This window comes from Lissotriton vulgaris, unplaced genomic scaffold, assembly GCF_964263255.1.
Source record: "Lissotriton vulgaris unplaced genomic scaffold, aLisVul1.2 SCAFFOLD_1670, whole genome shotgun sequence".
In the NCBI taxonomy this organism is placed as follows: domain Eukaryota; kingdom Metazoa; phylum Chordata; class Amphibia; order Caudata; family Salamandridae; genus Lissotriton; species Lissotriton vulgaris.
In genome coordinates this window covers 350,975-375,542 of record NW_028255645.1, presented here as the reverse complement: position 1 = coordinate 375,542, position 24,568 = coordinate 350,975, and the positions used below count along the sequence as shown (strand labels likewise).

Genomic DNA, 24,568 nt, shown 5'->3' with positions numbered 1-24,568 from the left:
CCCCTATTCGATCTCATAGGGATTGTTCGCCGACCTTGACAGACAGTCCTCCATCCAGAATATCTCCCATGGATGACATCTTTGCCATTCAAGACATCTTGGGCAGAGGTGCCCTTAAGCTGGGAGTCCCTATGACAACGCACCAGACCAAAACCTCAGTTATTTTCGAGACCTTAAATCACAGGTCTGCGCCCAAACCTCTGCTACCCTTGGTTCCGGGGATTATAGTACCGGTTATGGAGGTGTTCCTCACCCCGGTGACAATAAAGGCCTCTCCAGCGAGGATTCTTAAGAAATATCGCTCGCCAGAGGAGAATCCACTCTTCCTCAGAGCCGACCCGCCACCAGGCTCGGTCATGATCGCAGCGGCGAGAAAATCCCATGCTGTAGCGTCCTCCTCCACAGTACTTCCTGATAAGGAGAGCAAGTCGCAGGATTCTTGGGGAAGAAGAGTCTGCAACACCTCAGCCTCACTTCTGAAAGTATCTAATGCGGAAGCGCTTTTAGGCCGCTATGATGATCCCTGTGGGATTCTCTGCAGCAGTTGGAGAAACTTCCGCAAGAGGATCGAAAAGACTTTGAGGAGATTCTCTTGGAGGGCAGCAAAGTGTCCAACCAAATCGTCAGCGCTGCAGCGGACAGTTCAACCCTCTCAGCGTATGACTATGCTCATTCAGTGTGTGCAAGAAGGTCTTCATGGCTACGTCTTACTGCATTGAAACCAGAAGCTCAATCCCGGATCTTGAACTTGCCTTTTTCAGGAACATTGTTGTTTGGGGCAAGTACCGATGAAGAGATGCAGCGGATGAAAGCAGAATTATACACTCTTAAAGCAGTGGGGCTTGAAAAGAAAAAAAAGTTTCGAAGGAGGTTTCGCCCCTACAATAAAGGTTTTCCATGCAAAGGGTACAACCCCTCAGTGGCAGAAGGCTCAGGACCAACAGAGGCAGCAGAAGTCTCAATATAGAAGCAGGCGTAATTCCACAGGCGGTGGAAATATGCGCCAGGGCAACAATTCCAACAAAGCCCAATCCAAACCATGAGTTCTTCCTTCCCCCAGCGCCGTTAACCACTCCATTGGTGGGAAGCATCGCGCATCATATGGAAGAGTGGCATATGTGAGAAGTTGGCCTGATATATGATGCTCACTAGTTCTAGTGATCACCTTGTATCAGTCCAAACAACCCTTATGGTGATTGGTTGTAAGTCAACCTTATAGAACAGCTATCCTAGTAGCGTGGACAAAAGCGGTCTTTAGGTTAAACTCTTTATGGCATGTGAAGCCAGCTGTTTTACCACATATAACTTTTGAATACCAAATGGAAAGGACGCCACACAGGTTGTTATGAAAATAAACAGTTATTTATTAACTAACATACACCTCTGAACTCTTTGAGGTCAGAGGGCTAAGCACATGGCAAACTCTTAGGAAAAATACGTTTAAGTTGCACGATTTACAATGGTGCCCTAGGGGCACGACAAACCATATACTAAATAAATGGAATGTGAAAGTCAATTAAAGGAATGGAGCTGTCCAGAGGTTGTAGGATTGCTGGGACCACGCTATACTAACTTGAGGTAAGTAATAGGAGGCCCACGGAGCGCGTGTGCAGAGTGTGAACTCACACGCGAGATGCGTTCAAACGTCTATGGACAGTACAGTTTAAAGAAAAGGTGAGTACGGACGTTCCTGACTAGATAGGATTAAAACGACAATGGAACTGGACACTAGGAGAGTCAAGCTACCCTTGAGCACCGAAATGCTCGTTTTACCTCACCCACAGGCTGCGGGTGCATAGGTGCGAAGTCTTGTCGGGTTTCCGCGTCGAAGTCTATGGAGCCTTGAAGAAAGATGCTGCAGGCGACCAGGAGGAAGATGTCCGGTGCAATCCAAGGGTAGATTGGTGAAGAGAAGAACCTGAAAGCAGAGGGGACAATGTTCAAAGTCACTAGCCAGTGACTGGAGTGGAACCAGGAGTGGAACCAGATGTCGTCGTCGCGATCAGGTGAAGGTGGACGCTTGTCTCTGCAGCCACGTGGACCAGGTGGTGTCTTCGACGACCAGGATGGAGGCACGAGCTGTCCCACGCAGGCTCTCGCTGTCGGCGGTGTCGTCTCCGGATTCGGGTTCAACAGGCCTTGGCAAAGGCAACCCAGGCGGTGAGTGGAATCGGCGTCTGGAGTGGACCAGGAGGGTACAGGGTGCTCCTCTTTTTGAAGGAAGCAAGGGCCAGTCTGGAGCAACCAGACCAGCAGCAAAGTTGTCGGTGTTCGTCGTCTAGGAGGTCACTAGCCAGCTGGCAAGTGACCAGACAACGCGTCGAGCAGCAAACGGGCAGAAGAGCCCCACGCAGATCTCGTGGATGCTGGCGGGCTGATCTTCGATGCAGGAGCTGCTCGGGGTCGGGGCTTCTCAGTCCCCAGAGCACTTGGATGAGGATACCTCAGGGGTCGTGCTGGAGCGAAGTGCTGCTACTTTCAAGATGGCCGGTCCCACGTGTCTCGTCGCACCCACGGGTCTCAGCTCTGCTGCAGATGTGGGTTGAGGTCTGAGAGGTCTGGGAATCCGGGTCTCGTCGGGCTCTGAAGTCTGGATACTTAGCAGGAAGACGACAAAGGGAAGTCGCGGTACGCTGATGGTGCCTGCAGATGCAGGGTGGACACTCCTTGCCCACAAGGGAGATTCCTTCTGTCTTCTGTGGAGCAGAACGTCGAGGTCCAGAGTTTCTTCTTGTGAAGTTGATCAGGATAATCTAATTTGGAATGGGACCAGCTCCTACCTTTATTCCGCTAAAGGGGGCTGCACTACGACTAGGTCCCTCCTCTGGGTGGGACCAGGAAGGGGGGTGGTTACACCCCCTTTCCTTTGTCCGGTCTTGTGCCAGCTCCGGGGCTGGGGTGCCCCAGGAACTGGTTTAGACCGGCATATGCACAGGGACACCTTGTGTGCCCCAGGCATGTCTCATTCCTTTCAGCCCTGTCCTACCTAATACACAAAATCCTGTCTGGGGTGGTGCTAGCACCTCCCAAGGCAGGAAACCCTTTGCCCAAGCCTCCCTCGCTGGAGGGACTCCCAGCAGCAGGAGGTCAGACTTGTGTCTGTGGTGGCAGCATCCATTTTGTGATGCTGAGGCTCGAGTTAACTTTAACCGGGGTTCACAGTTACAAACATGTCGTGTCCCTCTAGAAGGGTGGAATGCTACCCCCGTCGCCAGAATTGGCGAGGGGGTAGTATTTCAATTCGTATGACACCTTACTCGACATGTTTTGATAATGCTATACCAAAGTTAGCATTTGACCGCGAGGTTCATAATGCACTTAAGAGTATATGGTATAGCGTTATCATGGAACAGCTATTAGGACTTGGTTCCGCAAGCTGCAAACAGGCTCGGCTCATGCCAGAGCACCATCTCACATAATTCCAAGCACTCTGCCTTCAGGATTGATAAGGCCTGCCATAGGAGTGACTGATAGGAATATATGTGTCCATTTTAGGGTTAGATATAGGAATACTATATCTAAAGCAAAGGGTGATTACACCACCTTGCCCCAGCTGTCGTGCAGCCAGTTGTGTCAGATTTGAGTGGCCAGCCAGGGGTGGCATAATACATGCTGCAGCCCCTGGTAGGCCTTGGGTACACCTAGGCCCTGGACCCCTAAGGTACACTGTACAGGGACTGATAAGGTGACTCAGTATCCAATTGGGTATGCACCTAAGGTACATGGAATCCATTTTACAGAGAGCAGTGGGCCTGGGGTTCTGAATAGCAGGGTCCCTTGTCAACTAAGTCGAAAAACCAGCAAAACACCAGGCAAAAAGTTGGGGGCAACCATAGTCAGATATCCACCTTCCTACAGCATACCATTACAAAAGATCGCTGGGTGTTAGCTACACTTCAGAATGCAGAATACAGACCCATTCTGGACTTGAGAACACTCAACCTGTACGTCAAGAAAGAGAGGTTTCGCATGTTGGCGCTTCATCAAATATATCCGCATCTCAAGAGAGGAGATTAGATGTCTTCGCTGGACCTACAAGATGCATATATTCATGTTCCGATCGCTCACGATCACAGAAGATTCCTTCGGTTCCGGGTGGGGACCTCTCACTACCAGTTCAAAGTCCTCCCGTTCGGGTTGAAGTCAGCACTCCGAGTGTTAACGAAGTGTGTCACAATGGTAGTGGCCGCTCTATGCCGCAGGGGTGTCTTCGTGTACCCATACCTGGACGACTGGCTGTTGAAAGGTCCTTCACCACACAGTGTAAGAAATCAATTTCTGAGCTGCATCGACCTCTGCCACCGGTTGGGTCTGCATGTGAACTTCAACAAGTCAACCTCACAGCCTACGCAGAAGATACATTTCCTAGGAGCTCTGCTAGACTCCGAGGTAGGAAAAGTGTTTCCTTCGGAGGAGAGACAGTGTTCCATAGCTCAGAAGTGTCAGCTGGTGCTTTGCAGCAAAGTCCTAAAGGTGCGACGGATTGCCTCCCTGCTAGGGTCAATGGCATCCTGGATTTTCCTGGTCCCGAATGCCAGACTACGAATGCATCCTCTTCAGCAGGATCTGGAGGACAAGTGGGACCAACAGTCAGCACGCTGGGACGTAAAATCACACTGTCAGACGCAGCACGAGCGTCCATTCCTTGGTGGACAAAGAAGAAAAATATGCAGGTCGGAATTCTGTGCCATCAACCTCCTCCTGCCCCGATGTTAATCACAGATGCATCTTTGCAAGGATGGGGAGCACACATGGGTCATCTCCAAATGCAAGGTCTGTGGTCCCCCAAAGAGCATACTTACCACATCAACATGCTGGAGTTGAGGGCAGTCCACTTAGCACTCAAAGCGTTCCTCCCCTTGATTCAGGACTCGTCAGTGTTAGTACAGACGGACAACACCACCACAATGTACTACCTGAACAAGCAGGGAGGGACACGCTTACGATCTTTCGCTGGAGGCCCAAAACATTTGGCATTGGCTCCTGGCTCGCAATCTGTCAATCACAGCAGTCCACCTCCCACGAGAGCAGAATGTGAAGGCGGACGCTCTAAGCCGGCATTTCGAAGACTGAGAAGACTGGGTTCTCAACGACGAGGTAGTCGAAGACCTCTTCCAGTCTTGGGGTCGTTCCACCATAGATCTCTTCGCGGCGACGAAAACACCAAATGCCAAGACTTCGCCTCAAGATTCTACCGACCAGGATCGAAAGGAAATGCCCTTTTAATAGACTGGTCAGGGAAATTTGTGGACGCCTTTCCACCCCTACCGCTGATCCCGAAGGTGGTAAGCAAGCTGACTAACTCGTACACAATGATGATCCTCATTGCCCCCGATTGGCCGAGACAATGGTGGTACACGGTGTGAGAAGGTGGCCTGATATGCAGTGCTCAGTGTTCAGAGAGGCTGCCACAAAAGACAACACCATCTACTGACCCATCATCAGGATTCTGAGTGAGCAGGTCTGGGAGAGGGTCACTCTCTTCCTCCTGTCCCTCATCTATGGCCATGAGCAAGCTCATGTCCTTCCTGTCGACATATGCTTTGAGCCTGTTAACATGGAGTACCCTGTGGGGGCTCCCGGGAGTTCCAAGGTCCACCAGGTAGGTGACCTCTCCCCTTTGCTCAAGAATTGTGTGGGGCCCAGACCATTTGTCTTTGAGTGCTGCTGGGGCCACTGGCTCCAACACCCACACCTTCTGTCCAGGCTGATACACAGTCAGGACAGCCTTTTGGTCATGCCAAGCTTTTTGGAGTTCTTGGCGGCCTTAAGGTTTTCAGATGCCTTCTCCATATACTCAGCCATCCTGGAGCGGAGACCAAGTACATAGTCCACTATGTTGGTTGCAGGCTTTTTGAGAGGTCTCTCCCATCCTTCCTTCACCAAACACAGGGGGCCTCTCACAGGATGCCCATACAAAAGTTCAAAAGGGCTGTAGCCAACCCCCTTTTGTGGGACCTCTCTGTAAGCAAACAGAAGGCAGGGAATCAGGACATCCCATCTACGCCTGAGCTTTTCAGGTAGTCCATGAATCATCCCTTTTAGGGTCCTGTTGAACCTTTCAACAAGCCCATTGCGCTGTGGATGATAGGGTGTAGTGAATTTGTAATTGACACCACACTCCTTCCACATAGCAGTTAAGTAGCTTGACATGAAGTTTGCACCTCTGTCAGAGACAACCTCCTTAGGGAAGCCCACTCTGGAGAACACTCCAACTAGGGCCCTTGCCACCACAGGGGCTGTGGTGGTCCTAAGTGGAATAGCTTCAGGATACCTGGTGGCATGATCCACTACCACCAGTATAAACTTGTGCCCTGATGCTGTCTGGGGTTCCATTGGACCAACAATGTCAATCCCCACTCTTTCAAAGGGCACCCCCACCACAGGCATTGGTATAAGGGGGGCCTTTGTTGTGCCACCTGACTTACCACTGGCTTGGCAAGTGACACAGGAGCGACAAAACTCCTTGGTATCCTCATTCATGTGAGGCCAGTGAAAGTGTGAGACAAGCCTGTCCCAAGTCTTTGTCTGGCCTAAGTGACCTGCTAAGGGAATCTCATGGGCCAAGGTAAGTAGGAAATCTCTCTGAGACAAGGGTACAACCAGCCTCCTGGTCATGCCAGGCTTGGGGTCTCTTGACTCAGTGTACAGGAGTCCATCTTCCCAGTATACCTTGTGGGTACCTGTGGCGTTCCCAGCAGCCTCAGCAGCAGCCTGCTGTCTGAGGGGTTCAAGAGAAGGGCAGTCTAACTGGTCCTTCCCCAGGTCTTCCCTTGAGGGTCCCCCTGAACCCAAGAATTCAACTTGATCAAGTTCAAACTCTCTAGGCTCAGTTTCCCTCAATTCCTGTAGGTCAGCCTACTCTGAGACTTGATCCACAACCTGGGGCAAGGGGGAAGGCACAGCCTTAACCCTACTGCTCTTTTTCTTGGAAGGTGTCTGGTCCATTGTTCCAGGATCCAGCACCTGTTCAGTGGGGCATTTCCTGGCCTGTGACCTGGTCACAGCAAACACATGTGCTGGCAAGCCTAACATTTCCAGGTGAGTCCTCTGCTCCACTTCTGACCATTGTGATGACTCCAAATCATTGCCCAACAAACAATCCACTGGGAGGTCTGAACTAACTACAACCTTCTTTTGGCCAGTTACCCCTCCCCAGGAGAAAGCTACAATTGCCATACTGTGATTGGTAGTGACATTGCTTGCATTGGTCACCAGGAATTCTGTACCTGGCATGATCTGTCCAGGGTCCACAAAGCTAGGTGTCACCATGGTGACACTGGCACAAGTGTCCCTATAGGCCTGAGCCATTTTTCCATTAATGAAAGGTGTCTGTCTGTATTTGCCCAAAGTATTGGGACTGATGTCAGGGGACATATCCATATCCCCTGTACTGACAAGGACAGCCTGAGTAAGGGTGCCAACTAAGTTGTCACTCCCCTCAGAACCCAGGGTTAACCCTACTAAACCCTTGGGAGGTGCACTACCACTGCTGACTGTACTAGGGGGCACAGGTGCCTTAGGGGCTGCAGTGGCAGGAGTCTGCCCTCCTCCTTTCTTGGTGCACTCACTAAACCAGTGAGTTTTACTGTTGCAGTATTGGCACCACCTTTTAGATTGGCCTTCTTTCTTCTTTTGGGGAGCCTGACCCCCACCCTCTTTGGGTTGTTGGGGACCTGTCGAAGACTTCTGGTCATTTTGTTCCCCCTTAGAATCTTTACCCTTCTGGTCTGCTTTCTTCTGACCACCTTGATTCTGGCCCTGGTTCTGTTTAACTCTTGTTCTAACCCATCTGTCTGCCTTCTTTCCCAATTCTTGGGGAGAGGTCAGATCTGAGTCAACAAGATGCTGATGCAACAACTGGTTCTGACAATTGTTTAAAATTTGTTCTCTCATCATCAAATTGTACAATCCTTTATAATCAGTAACCTTACTGCCCAGCAACCAGCCCTCAAAAGCCTTAGTGGCACAATCTACAAAGTCAGCCCAATCTTGAGACTGAGTTTTCTGGGTATCCCTGAACAGCACCCTGTACTGCTCAGTGGTTAGGCCAAACCCATCAACCAGTGCATTTTTCAAGACTTGGTAATCATTAGCATCCTCTACCCTTGTGGTGAGGAGCTTGTCTCTACCTTTACCTTCAAAGGAGAGCCACAAGATAGCTGCCCACTGACTTGGGGGAACACCTTGCACAGTGCAGGCCCTCTCCAAAGCAGTAATCCATTTGTGGATGTCATCCCCTTGTTTAAAGGGGGGCACTATCTTACCAAGGTGTTTTGTATCAAAACTCCTTTCCCTATTGCTAGGTACAATGCTGCCACCAGTGGGGACCGCCCCACTCAACTGTTGCTCTCTAGCAAAGGCAAGCCTCTCTTTGGCCAGGGCAAGTTCTTCCCTCTCAATCCTCAGATTGGCTGCCTTTTCCTTAGCTGCATACATTCTCCTCTGGGGAGATGTCATTCCCCTCTGAGAGGAATGTTGAGAGCCATTGGTATGAAGGGATCTGCCAGAGCCTCTGGATAGAGACCTAGCTCGTCCATTCCCAATGTTAAGCTGACCTGAGAGTGGCCCCAGGGCTCCCCTAGTACCAAGCTCATGTCTGCTTAAGTTGGACCTGGTTAGTCTGCTGACTTCTACCTGTCCCTTATCTGCCTCATCCCCAGACACCAAGTCGTCATCCTCATCATCAGCATCATCTGCTTCCTGAAGGGGACGGTCCTGGCTATCAAAGGGACCCTGTAAGGAGGGCATGTTGCCATCTGGATTAGAAGGGTCTGGGTTACCAGCCCTCCTTGCATCATAAGTCTCTAAGAGACCAATCAGAAAGGCAGTTGTGGGGTTAGACCCCTGCTTAATCTTCCTAGAGGTACACACTTGTCGTAACTCATGGAAGCTAAGCACAGTATATCTTGAAGGGATGACCTGTGGAGGGTCAACTGACACAAGGGGAGACTCAGTGTTTCCACCTTTGTCCGACATACTGTTTCTAGTGTGGTGTAAGTGATGCACCTACCTACACTATGTGTTACCTACTGATCCCTTGCTAGAGTTGCAGCCAAGGTGTGCTAAGCCTTGAGGAGCTACAACAGCTGGTTCAGTAGAACTCAGAGTATTCTAAGCTTTAGTTATATGTACTTAACAGTACTTATGTGATCTTTCAACAAGATATTCTTAGGATACGTGTGGTAAAACAACAGCAAGCTCAAATCCCAACCGCTGCTCACCAATGTGAGAAGGTGGCCTGATATGCAGTGCTCACTATTCTAGTGAACACTATGTATCAGTCCAGCAACCCTTATTGATGATTGGTTGTAAGTCAACCTTATAGACCAGCTATCCTAGTAGCGTGGATACGAGCAGTCTAAGGCTAAAGACTCGAGAGGGCGTGTTAAGCCAGCTGTTTACCACACATATACCCCTTGAACACCAAGTGAAAGGACACCACACAAGTGTTATGAAAATAAACAGTTATTTATTAAAGATCACAACAGCCCTGTACTCTTTATGAGGACAGGGTACTAAGCACAAACCAAAACTCTTACAAAAATACTTAAGTTAGCACAGTATATACAAATGCCCGAGGGGCACGGAAAACCGTATACTCTGAAAGTGGAATGCGAAATTACTAGCAGGTAAGTACAGTACTAATAGCTTTTGGAATCGCTAGGACTTGACTGGGGAATCGTTAGATTACTTCTAGGAGGCCTAGGGGACTCGGGTGCAGTGTGTGCACTCTCACGCGAGATGCGGACAAAAGTCTATGGTAGCTAGGAATTGAAAAGTTAGTGTTCTCGGGCGAACCCGACCTGGTAGGGAGAAAACAACAGTGGATCCTGACCCTTAGATAGTGAGGCTATGCTGGGGCACCGAAATGCCGAAGTTACCTAGTGCAGGGGCTGCAGCTGCATAGGTCTGAAAAGACGTCGGGAATCCTCGTAGACGGACCAGGAGCCGGAAGAAAAGATGCTGGCCGGTGACCAGTGAAGAAATTTCAGTTGGATCCAAGCCTGGATCTTGAAGATAGATGACACCTGAAAGCAGAGGGGACCAAGTTCGAGACTACTAGCCAGTAGTCAGTAGGCACCAGGAGGGCACCGGATGGTAGCCACCTCGACTAGGTGAGTGGGTGACGCTGTACTCGAAGATCTCACGGACCAGGAGGCGTTGTCGGCGACCAGGATGGAGGATCGAGCTGTCCCACGAAGATAGAAGCTGTCGGCGTCGCTGGACCCAGGATTGGGCAACAAAGCCTTGGCAAATTCAAGCCCACGCGGTGGACTTAAAATGGCGTCTGGAGTGGACCAGGAGGGTCCGGGGTGCCTCTCTTGAAGAAGGAAGCAAGGGCCAGCCTGGAGCAACCAGACCAGCAGCAGTGATGTCGTCGGGCGTCGTTCAGAAGGCCACAAGCCAGCCGGCTAGTAGCCAAACAACGCGGTGCACAGCAAACAGCAGAAGGGCCCCACGCAGATCGTGGAGATGCAGGGAGGCTGACCTTGGGTGCTGGAGCTGCGCAGGGTTGGGGCTTCTCGGACCCCAAAGCACTCACCAGTGGAGGACACGGTGGGCTTGCAGTAAAGATGTCGTGAAGTCTTGGCGATCGTCGGTCCCTCGAGGTCTCGTCGCACTCACGGTTCTCAGCTTTGCTGTAGAGGTGAGTAGAGGTCAGAGGTGCCAGGGAAGCCGGGTCTCGTCGAGCTGGGTCGTCTGATTCGTGAAGAAGGACTTGCAGCAGACCGCAGTATTTCTTAGGATGGTGCCCGCTTGATGCAGGGTGACTACTCCTTAGCCACAAGGGAGAATCTTGATGAAGAAATCGTGAAGTCCTTTCGAAGAAAGTCGTATCTTGATTCCAAAGATGATCTAATTTGAACAGGGGGCCCGCTCCTATCTTTATACTAAAAAAGGGGGCTGACCCGGTGACTAGGTCCTGCCTATGGGTGGGACCAGGAGGGGGGTGGTTACACCCCTCTCCCCTGCCGGACTTCCCCAGGCCAGGGGCTGGTGTGCCCCTGGAACTGGTTCTGACTGGCCTATGCGTAGTGAGCACCGGGGTGCCACTCAGCAGTCACCTTCCTGAAAAGCCCTGCCTACCCAGGATACACAAAACCATGTCTGGTACGGTGCTAGCACCGCCCCGGACAGGAAACCCTTTGTCCAGGCCTCCCTTGCTGGAAGGACTCCCAGCAGCAGGAGGTCAGACTCGTGTCTGTGGTGGCAGCATCCATTTTGTGGAGCTGAGGCTTCAGTTAACTTTAACCGGGGTTCACAGTTACATACATGTCGTGTCCCTCTAGAAGGGTGGAATGCTAACCCCGTCGCCAGAATTGGCGAGGGGTTAGTATTCCAATTCGTATGACACCTTACTCGACATGTTTTGATAAAGCAATACCAAAGATAGCATTTAACCGCGAGGATTATAATGCACTTAAGAGTATATGGTATGCGATATCATGGAACAGCTATTAGGACTTGATTCCGCAAGCTGCAGACAGGCTCAGCTCATGCCAGAGCACCATCTCACATGATTCCAAGCACTCTGCCTTCAGGATTGTCAAGGCCTGCCATAGGAGTGACTGATAGGAATCTGTGTGTCCATTTTAGGGTTAGGTATAGGTATACTACACCTACAGCAAAGGGTGATTACACGACTTTGCCCCAGCTGTCATGCAGCCAGTTGTGTCAAATTTAGGAGGCCAGCCAGGGGTGGCATAATACATGCTGCAGCCCCTGGCAGCCCTGGGTACACCTATGCCCTGAGTTACAGGGTCTGATAAGGTGGCCCAGTACCAATTGGTAGATGCACCTAGGGTACATGTTGTAATTTAGACAGAGAACAGCCAGGCTGTGGGTCTGATTGGCAGGCCCACAGCCAGAGAAAGTCGTAAACCAGTGAAACAAAAGCAAAAAATCTGGGTGATCATAGGATTGCAGACCCTACTCTCCTACACACGGACCTTCTCCATCTATCAGTGACTGCGCACAGGAAGCTGCCATGCAGGCCGGACCTGCTATCCAAGATGAACGGGAGGATTCATCATCCCAACCTTCCGTCACTGAACTTGGCAGCATGGCTCCTGAAGTCATACAATACTGCCACCTAGGACTGCCGCAAGACTGCATGCCCATCTTAAGAGGCAAGACGTCCTTCCACAAGACATTCTTATGCATGCAAGTGGAAGCGCTTCTATATGTGGTGTATGCAGAACATTTGTCATCATATCAGGGGTCAGGAAGAAGTTATTCTTCCTTATTTATTGTATCTGGCTAAACCAGGGTTGAAGTTTAATTCTATTAAGGTGCATTTGGCTGCTATAACAGCTTATAGGTGTTCACCTTCCCGACCTTCTTTTTTCCAGTTGCAACCTGTGAAGGATTTTCTGCAGGGGTTGAAAAAGGTTTATCCTCCAGTACGACCTCCGTCACCCCCCTGGGAGTTGAACCTGGTGCTATCAAAATTGATGGGTCCACCTTTTGAACCCATTCATAGAGCAACTTTGTAGCATATTTCGTGGAAGGCTGCTTTTTTGGTAGCAATCACGTCAGCTCGCAGGGTGAGCGAAATTCAAGCTCTCTGTTCCAAAGAGCCTTACACAGTGTTCCATCTGAATAGGGTAGTGTTGAGAATACATCCTTCTTTTCTACCTAAGGTGGTATCAGATTTTCATGTAAACCAGACCATCTCTCTGCCCACCTTTTTTCCCAGTCCCTCCACTCAAGCTGAGAGGGCATTGCATTCTTTGGAGCTGAAAAGAGTTCTCAAATGTTATCTTGATAAGTCCAAAACTATACTTCAGTCTGATCAGTTATTTATCAATTATGGATCGATCAGACCAGGTTATGCAGCCTCGAAACGTTCTATCTCAAGGTGGATAGTTTCTTGTATTAAGCTGGCTTATCAGTTGGCGCAGAAGACCCTAGGGTTTTCTCCCAAGAATCATTCCATCAGAGGGAAAGCGGCTACTACGGCTTTTCTTAATAATGTGCCTATGTCTGAGATTTGTAAGGCGGGGACTAGGAGGTCCGTCCATACATTTACCAGACATTACTGTCTAGATTCAGACACTAGAGCAGATACCAAAGTAGTCCAGGCCTCCTTGCGGAATCTGTTTAACAGCTGAGTTTGTCTGTTACAAATTTTTTGATTGGGTAATGTTTTCTTCACATTTGCCTGCATGTGGTAGGTTGGGCTTGCTTTTCTATTCAGTGCTTATGCCTATTGATTAGGATCCCCTGGAAGAGAAGGATAAGTTACTTACCTGTAATCCTAGTTCTATTCCAGGGGTATCCTCATCAAAGTCATAAGCAACCCACCCGCCTCCCCAGGCAAATGAGATCCGAGCAATATGTTTCTAATTTATTGTTGAGCCCTGTCTTCAGGGTTATGCAAATAACTGACCTAACTCTCACCCCTGAGGCATGATGGGAAGCCAGGGGTCATGGCTGCCTTGTTGGAAATGGTTTCATTTTCTATGCTATTGGTTTACAATGCAACCAATGTCTATTTATTAGCAATTTTCAGGATTTATGAGTGTTTTGCTCATTAAAACAGAGTTCAAGGGCTATTTGACCTAATGTGTTTTTTATTTCCTTGCTAATTCAGTGCAAGTATGAGTAATTACATTGTTTAGCCTCAGTTTTGGGGTTGCATTAATGTGAGAAAAAATGATATATGTGCATACATATATTTGGAGCTAGTTATATATGATTTACATATATATTTTTATATTCTTTCCGGGTTCCCCGCATGTGGGTGGGAATATACAGTGCTTATGACTTTGATGAGGATTTCCCTGGAAGAGAACTAGGATTACAGGTAAGTAACTTATCCTTCCCAGTGCCGGAGCGACGCCCGCCCCACTCGAAAGGATTTTATGAAGCCATCTGTGGACTACCAATGACCTCTCGATCACCTTAAGCCCCCACTGAGCAGAGAGGTGACACTACTGAGCTTGTCGGCGGGCTTATCCTTGATGCCAGCCGGGCCCTCTGGATTCGCCCGCCCTGAATCAGTACCAGTGCTGCCGTATATGCCTCCTTTCACCCCGGCTCTGTCCCTCCCAGCGCCATCACAGGTGCAAAGCTGATTATCAACCACAATGCCGATGAACATAGATGCCGGCACCAGGCCTCAACACTTTCACCCCTTGATAGGTGTAAGAAAGTGGCTCTGTATATAATGTTCCAAAGTAAGGTAAAGTGTGCACAGAGTCCACAGTCCCCAGAGGTTTTGGCAGAGGCTAAAGTTAGTTCTCCAGTATTGGGGTGTCTTTCATAGATTCACATGCCTGAATCATTCCCTGTTGTCGGAGTGGGAGTCCCACGGTACATAAAGCAATAATATGCACCTAGTAACTAGAAAACCTTGGTAATAAACAACCAGGAAGTAAAGTAACCCTAGGCTACAAGAAAAAAAAACTTCCACACTCGTGACTATCATAGTCATTTTGTATAGTCCAAACTGCAGCCAATCATGCGACAGCTCCCACCAGAATGTTCTCCCCAGAGGCTCAGGCCCTCAGATTTTTTACCGCACGTTGTGTGAAGGGAATCTCCCTGAGCTCTGCTCAGTACTTCACTTTTCTGTCTGGATTTCTCTCCTTTAGGATATCCTCTACTAATAAAATCTCTCTTCAGGCCTTGTGAATCTTGTGGGAAGCTCAAGCTTTTTTCAGAAGATCTCCACAAAAAGTGCATCTACTGCCTTTATCCTGATCATGAGGTGAGAGAGTGTAAGATTTGCAGGACCTTCCCTCAGAGATAGGGAAGGACGCCTACTTCTGTGACTTCAGAAGATTAAAGACCAGGATACCCCTTTATCTGAGGTGGGAAGTGTGGCCTCAGGGTCATCTGTATCCTCCAGAAAGAGGATAGCTGCGGAAGATCGATCTTCTCCTGGGGCTAAGGTGTTGAGGAAAGTTCAGCCCTCCAGGGGTTCTGGCTTGCCTTCTGCAAAAAAGGCTTCTCCACCTTCTGGCTCATAATCTGTATCGCCCCCTAAAAAGACTGGAAAGTCTCAGGCGTCTAAAAAGCTTCCTGAGAAGGTTTTTCCTCCGAAGAAGAAGACCCCCGTCGACTGAGTCGTCGCCGGCTCCTTCGTCGACTGTTATCATCGTCGACGCTGCTTCAGCCTTAACAGTCACCTTGCCGTCGCCGAAGCCAAAGATGATAATGTCGTCAGCCTCTTCTCCGTCTAAGCTGGTCTCTGTTGCAGTAAGACCTATCTCGTCGACTAAGGTAATGCCATCTATCGTCGAAGCTCAGTCGTCGGCGACGAAGGGAAGATCCCGTCGACGAGTGCTCCGTCGACGAAGACCACCTCAGCAACGGCTATGTAGTCGACGAAAACGACCCTGTTGACGGCTACCTCGTCGACGAAGACTGGCTCGACGTCGACAACCTCACTGTCGACGAAGGCTACCTCGTCATCGGCCACATCGTTGACGAAGGATGTCTCGTCGTCTAAGGTATCGTCGACAAAGATTATACCATCGACAAAATTTAATGTCTCGTCAGCACAGTCAACAGCAAGACCGACGACGCCTCTTCTGTCAACTTGCCTTGAACTGCAAGTATGGTCCACCACACCGTCTATGGTCTCCTTTGCCCCGCTGGTTACATCAGCTTCTTTGCTTGAAAGACGTGGCTCATCATTGCAAGCTCTATCACCACTTAAATTACCTGAGCAATTGCTGGATTCTGATGACGACGAGGAGCAATCTGATGTAGACGACAGATTCCGCACTGCTACGAGTCTGTCAAAATTGCTCATTAAATATCAGGAGGAAGATCATGACAAGGAACCGTTCTCTGAGCCTGTGGATCAAGCTCCTGCCACGATGGCCACAGCACAGATGCCTTTGGCCCTTCTCAATAATTTGCAGTTCATGTTAGACGACTACTATCTTCTTTTTCCTCCATCTGAGTCGGTGGGGTCTCTCCCATCAACTCCCATGCCTCAGGCCTCTACATCTTCCTTGAGATCTCCAAGACCACCTTCTCCAGCGCCATCTCACCATTCTCAGGAGGCTAACACCATGGATGAAGGTAGAGAGGAAGGAGCGGTGGATGACAAGTCTGTTCTGTTGGAGTGGGATGAGTACCACATTCAGACGCCATCAACTTCTGCTACGGCTAACTTCCCTCGAGTAGACATCGGAGGTTTCCATCGCCTGATGGAGAGAGCTACTAAGATTTCTGATCCCAATGGAAACAGAGACAATTGCTTTCTTTATGATTTTAAAGACCAACAGCGAAGGCAAGTCAAAACTATTCCCATCATTGACCTCATATGGAAGGAAGGATTAAAAATTATGGCAACACCCACTTCTCTTCCTGCTGTCTTGCCCAGGTTAGACAAGAAGTATAAGGCACCAGACAACTCTCCTACATGCCTTATAGGACAACACAAGGCTGATTCGGTAGTCGCCCAAGCGGCACAAAGACGGGCCAGGAAACCCTCTTCTCCTATATCTGCTCCACCAGATAGAGACGGCAGACGATTAGATTCCATCTGGAAAAAGGTCTCTACTATGGCAGTAACAACTGTACGTACCGCGAACTTCCTAGCGATATTAGGGAGATACAACCGGCAAATGTGGTCCGACATCTCCCCCTACATTGAAATGCTACCAGAAACTGCGAGATCTGAGGCAAGGCAGATATTGTGAGAAGGTGAAGTTACTTCGGCAGAAATGGTCGACACAGCAGTAGATGTGGCGTCTACAGGATTAAGGCAGCTAGCGGGTGCATCTGTGCTGAGAAAGCAGGGATGGCTTAAATCCACATCTTTTCGCCTAGAGGTCCAAACCAAAATAGGCAACATGCCATTTGATGGCGAGTTTCTCTTTGGCCAGCATGTTAACGAGGACCTCCAGGCTATCAAGAAGGACACGGAGACGGCGAGATCTTTGAGTAGCCTTCAGTTTCGCAGGTCGTCCTTTCGAGGTGCTAAAGGGCGTGGATCCTTTTCCAACAGAGGAAACTACAATCAGCAGAGGTCACACCAAACCTCTCAAACTAACCAGAGATACCAGGACAGTGAGGTAACTCCTACACGCAGTCAAGAAGAAAGCCCTCCCACCATGGAAGAGATTCCACTAAGAAGCAATGAGACTCGCCACCTGCCACTATCTCTACACTCCTCCCTCCCTCCCCCCCCCCCCAGTCAGAGGTTGGAGGAAAAATATCCTGATTCTACTCGAATTGGTCCGCAATTACTACAGACAAGTGGGTTCTGGATATAGTAGCCAGGAGCCACAATTTGGAATTCATCAAGATCCCTCCAAATTCTCCTCCCAAGGGTCCACCTCCAGCTCATATCAAGGAGTTGTTTACCCAAATAAATTTGAAACAGAAGAGAGTGTTCAAAAAGGTCCCTTGTTTGCAAAAAGAACAGGTTTTTACTCAAGATTTTTCCTCATACGGAAAAAATCGGGAGAATGGCGCCCCATCCTCGACCTGCGCGCCCTCAACAAATACCTGAAAAAGTTGTCCTTCCGGATGTGAACACTTCAAGAAATCCTCCAGCTTCTTTGGATGGGGGATCACCTGGCCACCCTCGACCTTCAAGACGCTTATTTTCATGTGCCGATCCTCCCCATACACAGAATTTTTTTACGATTCAGAGTGGCTGGCAGTGATTTTCAGTTCAAAGTACTTCCCTTGACTTCGGTCAGCACCCTGTGTTTTCACAAAAGTTCCACCTCCGGTGGCAGCACATCTTCGCTTAGAGGGCCTTCAAATCTTCCCATACTTGGACGATTGCCTTATCAAGGCGAGTTCTTTTGCAAAGGCAAGCGCACAGGTTCAAAGATGCCTATCCCTATTCCAGTCTCTGGGCCTCTCCATCAACTTCGAGAAATCTCATCTCATTCCGTCGCAAAGAAAGTTCTTCTTGAGAGCCACGCTGGACACTCAGGCTTTCGTCTCAAAAGAAAGACAACACAAGATCTGCAAGCTAGCTCGCCTATTGCTAGAAAAAGAGTATGTTTCAGTTCGGCTGTTCAAAACTTTCCTAGGGATTATTTCATCCTGCACCTCTGACAGCCAACAGTCGTCTCAGAATGAGACCTTTACAAGAGGAACCCAACCTCCAATGGTTGCAGGTTTCGGGGTCGTTAGACGACATCATTCACATAACTCCTCAGATGCAAGAAGCCTTTCTCTGGTGGACTCAGATGAAGAATTTACAGGAAGGATGTGCATTCCTGGTGGAAGTACCAAATTTCACCATCACCACAGATGCTTCTCTCGAGGGATGGGGAGCACACCTTCAGGGAATGACTGTCAACGGAAAGTGGAATGTGCAACAAAAGAAGTGGCACATTAATCTCCTGGAGCTGCAAGCCATTTTCTTTGCCTTGAAGTCCTTTCAAACAGTCATCCAAGGGGCTTTGGTACTAATTCGGGTAGACAATACCACAAGTACCCATTACTTAAACAACCAGGGTGGTACAAAGTCGGCCCTGCTCTATCAACAAGCCCAGGAGATCTGGGAGTGGGCATTGAGTCAAAAGATCAGCATTTCAGATGTCCATGTTCCGGGATCTCCAATGTTCTAGCGGATTCCCTTAGCAGATCTTCAATTTCCAATCACGAATGGGAGATCCCTCTTTCGGAGACCGAGTCTTTCGGGAGTGGGGCCACCCCGATCTGGACCAGTTTGCAACAAGTCAGAACTGCTAATGCCCCCATTGGCAAGCTGGCTTCCCCACAAGGACTCATGCAGGAATGCGCTTTCAAGGAACTGTTCTCAGATATATGCCTACCCCTTTCCTCCGATTCCGTTGGTTCCCAGTCATCAGCAAGATGAAGAAACAGCCTTGTTGCCTCATTCTCATTGCTCCCAGATGGCCTCGCCAATACTGGTTCACCAAACTTCTCCTCCTTTTCGGAGTGCGATCCCATTCAGTTTCCACCAATACCGAACCTTCTGTCCATTCAGGAGGGTCAAATCTGTCACCCCGACACAGCCTCCTTGAGATTAGCAGCTTGGATCCTCAACACCTTGAATTCGCACACTTTGATATCCCCGCAGATTGTCAAGAAGTTTTAGCCAATGCTAGAGCACCTGCCACGATTAAGACATACAAACTCAAATGGAAAAGATACTGCATCTGGTGTCAATCTGCCAATTTGTGTCCAATTCATGCCAGACCAGAAAAGATCTTACCGTTCATTCTTCAATTCGCAATTAACGTTTATTTCATTCCACGTTGAAAGTGTTCTTGGCAGCTATCTCAAGGTTCCGTCAGGATGGTTCTAACTCTCTCTACTAGAGATATTCAGCAATATTTTAAAGGACTATTTCGAATGTTTCCTCCTATTCGACGTCAACCACGTGTCACCCTTTTGAACGTATTCATAAAGTGGATCTTAAGTTTCCTTCTTGGAAGGTATCTCTGCTTTTGGCGCTGACATCAACTAGAAGGGTCAGCGACATTCAAGCATTCACAGTTAAGTCACCTTTTCTACAGTTCACTTCCAATTCAGTGTTGCTTCGTACCAATCCCAGCTTCATGCCTAAAGTACCTATGGATTTTCACCTTAAATGAAAAGATAATTTTGAAGGCTTTCTTTCCAAATCCTCAAACAGCGGCCAAAAGAGCCTTGCATTCCCTTGATGTCAGGAGGTGTCTGAAGTTCTATCTTCAACGAACTGCTACAATTTGGAAATCAGATCAGCTATTTATATCATATGGAAGATTACGTCAAGGTTACTCTGTATCCAAGCAGACCATAGCACGTTGGATGTCTGCGGCGATTTGTCTGTCATCAGCTGGCGGGAAGGCCTTTACAGATAACCCCGAGAGCGCATTCTACGAGAGCAATCTCCTCATCTACCGCGCTCTTTGCTGGTATGCCTCTTCATCAGATCTGCAGAGCGGCAACCTGGTCCAGCAGACACACCTTTACCAAACATTACTGAAATGAATGATTACGCACTTGTATAGCGTCCGACTACCCGTTGGCATCTCTGCGCTTGTAAGAAAACCGCCGAGGAACCCTTCCTGGCCTTTCACTGGGAGGAGCCCACTCCTGGGCACCCCCAAGGTGTAGTCAGTCATCCTCAGCGCTGTTGGGGCCGTTGTAAAGATTAAGCAAGCTATTTCCCAGAGGTGCAGAGTGGGACTCATGATTAGAATAGGCACCAAGGCGAGAATTATCAGGTCCGAGGAAATTGAGCCCGAGACCCGCCGAGGCGGGAATTGAACCCTTGTCCCGGCCAGACTGCTGCATCAGGGTCTGCCGCTCTAACCATTGAGCCACACTTCTCTACTGTTTGGGCGCTTCAAGTAATGCAGATACGTCAGTTGGACGAGCTGTTCTTTGCAATCTTTTTAAATAGGGTGAGCCTCTGTTCTCCCTCCTCCACTTGCTCTTTTTAAATGCTTATTTACATGCTGTTATATATCCTAATCTAGAATGCACATGTAAGTACTAATGTATTTATATATGTTTATTATATTATTTGTGCTTCTTTATCATATGTATACTGTGATACAAGGAGCTTCTAACGAGCATTATGTTATGTACTGCTATCTACTCTGATTCAGGCATGTGAATCTATGAAAGACACCCCAATACTGGAAAAGAATAATAGTACCTGTAATCTGTGGTTCTCCATTATTGGTGTCTTTCATAGATTCACATGCAACCCGCCCACCTCCCCTCAGAGGTTGTTTAGGCTATAATGTTTAGTTTCACTCCTGTGCGAGAAAATCTGAGAGCCTGAGCCTCTGGGGAGAACATTCTGGTGGGTGCTGTCGCCTGATTGGCTACATTTTGGACTATACAAAATGACTATGATAGTCACGGGTGCTGTCGCCTGATTGGCTACAGTTTGGACTATACAAAATGACTTTGATAGTCACGAGTGTGAAAGTTTTTTCTCTTGTAGCCTAGGGCTACTTTACTTCTTGGTTGTTTATTACCAAGGTTTTCTGGTTCTGGAACACAGTCAGGCACCCCCCCCCTTACTCTCTGAACCCACCGACATCTGCGGAGTTCCCCAAGGATCCTTTCTGAGCCCTACTCTATTCAATATCTACATAGCCCCGATCGCCGCCATTGTCAGATGGCACGGACTCCGCATTGTGTCCTACTCTGACGACACCCAGTGATCCTCTCCCTCACCACCAACCCACAAGACACCAGACTCAGTTTCCAGGAAGGAATAAGGAACGTGGCCACCTGGATGAAGGACAGCTGCCTCAAACTCAACTCCGAAAAGACCAAGGTTCTCATCTTCGTACCCCGCAACTCCGCCTGGAGTGACTCATGGTGACCTCGCGCCCTAGGACCCCCACCCACGCTCGGAACCTCTGCATAATCCTGGACTCCTCCCTCTCCATGAACCGCCAAATCAACGCTATCTCCTCCACATGTTTCAACTGCCTCCGGATCCTACGTAAGATTTTCAAGTGGATCCCCCGGACTGCAGAAAGACAGTCACCCACGCACTCATCACCAGCAGGCTTGGCTACGGCAACGCCCTCTACGCAGTAATCAACAAATCCCTACCACGCAAACTCCAAACCATCCAGAACGATGCCGCCAGGCTCATCTTATGGATACCGCGCCATGAACGCACCTGTGCCCATGAACGCATGACCCCACACCTGTGCGAACTCCACTGGCTCCCCGTCGAGAAGAGGGTCACCTACAAACTACTTGCGCACGCCTACAAATCACTCCACAACATCGGACCCAAATACCTCATCAACAGAATGAGCTTCCACGCACCCAAAAGGAACCTCCGTTCAGCCGACTTCGCCCTGGCAGAGGTCCACCTCGTCCGCCGAAGCAGATATGGAGGGAGAGCCTTTTCCTACACCCCAGCCACAGCATGGAACACTCTCCCAGTAGAAATGAGATGCTCAACAACCCTGCACACCTTCAGTCGGGCTCTCAAAACCTGATTTTTCAAATGACCGAAGCTGCCGTACCTTTCCCCTACTCCCCATCCCCCCTCCCCCCCGGCCCATGAGACACTCATGGGTGAGTAGCGCACTTCGCCAACCCCTGATTGATTGGTTACTAGGTGCATATTATTGCTTTTTTATGTACTGTGGGACTCCCACTCTGATGACGGGGAATGATTCAGGCATGTAAATCTATGAAAGTCACCAATACTGGAGAACCACAGATTACAACTAAGTAACTATTGTTCATATAACCTTACTCTGTAAAGTGTTAGCTTGGCCGAGCAGTAAGGCAGTATCAGAGGACAGTGTAAAACATTTGTTGTACACACTCAGTCAGCAAATGGTCTCACACACTCAAGAACTGAACTCTAGGCCAATTGTTTTGTATATAAAAATATATTGTTTTATTTTATAACCACCAGTAGGTATAAAAAAATACTTTCTCAGAATGAGATGTTGCAATTGAATACTTTCAAGTAGCAGTAGACTTTAAGATGCAATAGATACAGTTGTTGCGATATGCAACACAAGTTAAACACAACTATAACATTGAGCTCAATGGGAAGTTTTAAGTAAATGCAATAAAATCACTTTACAAATGTTTCTTACTCTGGGCTGGATCCTGGATTCACCCTAGGTGCATTTCCTGTAAACAATTGGAAGAAATCGTTTTTGTTACAAAGGCGATTTTTAAGGAATATTTGTATGTTTTGAAAATCGACACTTAGAAGAATTTCTGGCAAAAACCAGCCAATGTTATCCTATGGGAGGAAATAGAGTTATCGGAAAATCACAGTTGTAATTACTTTTGAGGGTCAATGCTGGGCACAAAGGTCCAGCACGGGGATCTCTCCTGGTAACAGGTGAGTAATTTCATTTTTGTTGATCGGACGATTTTGAAGGAATATTTCAAAGTTGCAAAACTCGACACCTGGTAGAATTTCCAAGTGAAAACCAGGCAGCGTTACCCTATGGAGAAAATGAACTAATCGGTTTTTGGGTAAGTACTCGACTGGCAGAGTTAAGGTTCTGGGGGCAAGACTTCTGGGTCTCCCAGGGTCAGTTCGGTACAGAGTGGGGGTCAGAACCGTTGGGGGCCAGTTGCTGAATACAGCAAGTTGCCTGGAGAAGCTCACAAAGGCGGCATTCCTTTGAAGCTCCCCCGCTCATCATAGGGCAGAGGCCTAGCACCTCACCCCAGGATGTGCATTGCTTCAGCCCCCGAGAGCGGCAGGCTCCCGTCCAGAAACATGTCTGGAGGCGGCAGCCTTGGCAGCCACTCAGTCAGGAAACACACCACCCCAGACACTGTCATGATTTTCATTTTGGGCCAGATTCTGGAGAAACTGCAATAACAAGGTGATGCATAGGTTGCCTTAATTAATCTCAGCCACTGGTAATCGTTTAGGCCGCATACCAATCCATTCTATTTTCTCCCTTCATGCCACCTCAGTTTGGACCCAGCCATGTGCACATCAGACTTGGCCCTGCTCCAGTGGGAACAGTCCAGCCCGGACTGCGGGCCAGGTCCTCCCAGAACCAGACCTCAATCAACCTGGGACAAGTTTCTCCCTGATTAGGGCTCATCAGCTAGGCATAGCGTGGTTCCAGTGTCACAGATAGCACAGAACCCACGTCTGGGCACACTGGTCGCACTTATGAAATCAACAAGCTAATAAATGGAATGCTTGAGTCAATTTTAGCCACTGGCAATCGCTCAGGCCGAATCCCATTCCATTATATTCATAGCCTTTGTTGGCTGCAGATGCCTGTTCTGCACACTTCTGCCATCTGGTGTAGGGGCCCAGACATTACAACTTGTTTTTCTCAATGAAGTCTTTGTTGCCAGTGTGATGCTGAGACGCCTCCTCCTGTAGTGAATGCGCATGTTTAGCGACTCCATTGGCAGGTTTAGTTTTTTTCCGGGGTTCAGACAGACCGCACCGGAGCTCCGTCCAACTTCAGTGCTCTTAAGACTTATGCAGAATGGAATCGAACCAGTGCAACAATACTTTGCACAGATAATCAACTTTGTATCTTGTGACCTTCCTAACGTCCACCGAGGCTACTGCCTCAAGCAACCTCCTTTCTATTTGTTGTCGAGAATGCTCGGCTACTGATAATGGAAGGTAAAAAAAGTCCCCACAGTGCTTGCCAAAGTATGCATACTCTGATCAGCATGACATCTGGAACCTTTGCTTGTAACCAGAACATAACTAACAGGATTGCATAGCCTGCAACTTGTTATGAGACCGCTCTTTGCTCTCATCATGACCGACGTCTATCTCACTCCATTGAAGTGGAGGCGGAATTCTCAGCTGAGGAAAAACATAACGTCACAAGTTGCGAAGAAGAGTAGGACAATGCCAAAGGTGGCGTAAACTTGTGCAGTCTTCTCGGTCATGTCTGATGACTCAGATCACCGCAAGGAGGGATGAAATGAGCCCTTGCCATCACCACTGGAACTCCTAGACAAACCACCGACTACGAGAACTGGGCCCAGGGTGAAGACTACTTCAAGGGCTGTGAGTACCCAGGGTTGCCATACCCATGCATGCACAGCTTTTGGGTTCTGGTCGACACAGCATGCCTATTAGAGTGAAGACAGGATTACTATGCAGTTGATCCTATTTGGGCTCAGG

General features: G+C 48.8%; 1 protein-coding gene across 1 annotated transcript in view; it reads left to right on the top strand.

Annotated features, from left to right (window-relative positions):
- LOC147659043 (uncharacterized) overlaps positions 1–24,568 on the top strand; it is a gene marked incomplete at its 5' end in the record, with an annotated part of 502,472 nt that overhangs the window by 176,916 nt on the left and 300,988 nt on the right. The window lies entirely within an intron of this gene.